We start from the raw sequence: 1,550 nt of genomic DNA, 5'->3' as shown, positions 1-1,550 counted from the left end.
CTGAAGATTCAGAACATGCAGCAGAGGAATTACACAGAAAAAGCTGGGCGTTCAAAACGCCCAGTGAAGAAGGACAGACTGGCATTTAAACGCCAGCCAGGGTACCTGGTTGGGCGTTTAACGCCCAAAAAGGTAGCATTTTGGGCGTTAAACGCCAGAATGGATACCATTCTGGGCGTTTAACGCCAGGATGGCACAAGGGGGAGGATTTTGTTTTCAAAATCAGTTTTTTTTCAAGTTTTCAAAGTTTTTCAAAATCAAATCTTTTTCAAATCATATCTTTTCAATCAAATGTTTTCAAAATCAATTTCTTTCCTTTTTCAAAGATACTTACTAACAACTAATGATTTGATTGAACATCTCAAGTATATTGCCTTTTCTGTTGAGAAAGGTTTAATGTTTGAATCATATCTTTTCTTGTTAGGCAAGTCATTAATTTTTAAAATCATATCTTTTAAAAATTGTTTTCAAATCAAATCTTTTTAAAATGTTTTTCAAATCATATCTTCTCAATCACATTTTTTTTTAAAAACCAATCATATCTTCTTAACCACATCTTTTTCAAATTAGTTTTCAATCAAATCTTTTTAATTTCTAATTTCAAAATCTTTTTCAAAAATCACTTGATTTCTTTCACTCTTGGTTTTCGAAAATCAAATTAAAGTTTTGCAAAATATTTTCAAACTTTTTCACTTAATTTTCGAAAATTTCCTTCCCCTCTTCTCACATCCTTCTATTTATGGAGTATCACTCCTTCTTAATGCACAATTCGAACTCTATCTGATCAAGTTCGAATTCTCCTTCTTCTTTCTTCTATTTTTCTTTTCCTCTGACACCTCAAGGAATCTCTATACTGTGACATAGAGGATTCCATATTTTCTTGTTCTCTTCTCTTTCATATGAGCAGGAACAAAGACAAAGGCATTCTTGTTGAAGCTGACCCTGAACCTGAAAGGACCTTGAAGCGAAAGCTAAGAGAAGCTAAGGCACAACTCTCTGTTGAGGACCTGACCGAATTCTTCAAAGAAGAAGAACTCATGGCAGCCGAAAACAACAACAATGCCAACAATGCAAGGAAGGTGCTGGGTGACTTTACTGCACCTACTCCCGACTTCTGTGGGAGAAGCATCTCTATCCCTGCCCTTGGAGCAAACAACTTTGAGCTTAAGCCTCAATTAGTTTCTCTAATGCAACAGAATTGCAAGTTCCATGGACTTCCATTGGAAGATCCTCATCAGTTTTTAGCTGAATTCTTGCAAATCTGTGACACAGTCAAGACTAATGGGGTTGACCCTGAAGTCTACAGACTGATGCTATTCCCTTTTGCTGTAAGAGACAGAGCTAGAATATGGTTGGACTCTCAACCTAAAGAAAGCCTGGACTCTTGGGAAAAGCTAGTCAATGCCTTCTTGGCAAAGTTCTTCCCACCTCAAAAATTGAGTAAGCTTAGAGTGGAAGTCCAAACCTTCAGACAGAAGGATGGTGAATCCCTCTATGAAGCTTGGGAAAGATACAAACAATTAATCAGAAAGTGTCCCTCAGACATGCTT

At 36.7% G+C, this 1,550-nt stretch overlaps 1 non-coding gene across 1 annotated transcript; it reads right to left on the bottom strand.

Moving 5' to 3' along the window:
- Positions 1-1,442: 1,442 nt before the first annotated feature.
- LOC130958590 (small nucleolar RNA R71) lies at positions 1,443-1,550 on the bottom strand. The gene has a single exon (XR_009077703.1). It is a non-coding gene; the product is annotated as a small nucleolar RNA R71 (small nucleolar RNA).

Source organism: Arachis stenosperma, chromosome 10, assembly GCF_014773155.1.
Source record: "Arachis stenosperma cultivar V10309 chromosome 10, arast.V10309.gnm1.PFL2, whole genome shotgun sequence".
In the NCBI taxonomy this organism is placed as follows: domain Eukaryota; kingdom Viridiplantae; phylum Streptophyta; class Magnoliopsida; order Fabales; family Fabaceae; genus Arachis; species Arachis stenosperma.
Note: the sequence above shows the minus strand (reverse complement) of the source record. Positions and strands in the feature narration are given on the sequence as shown.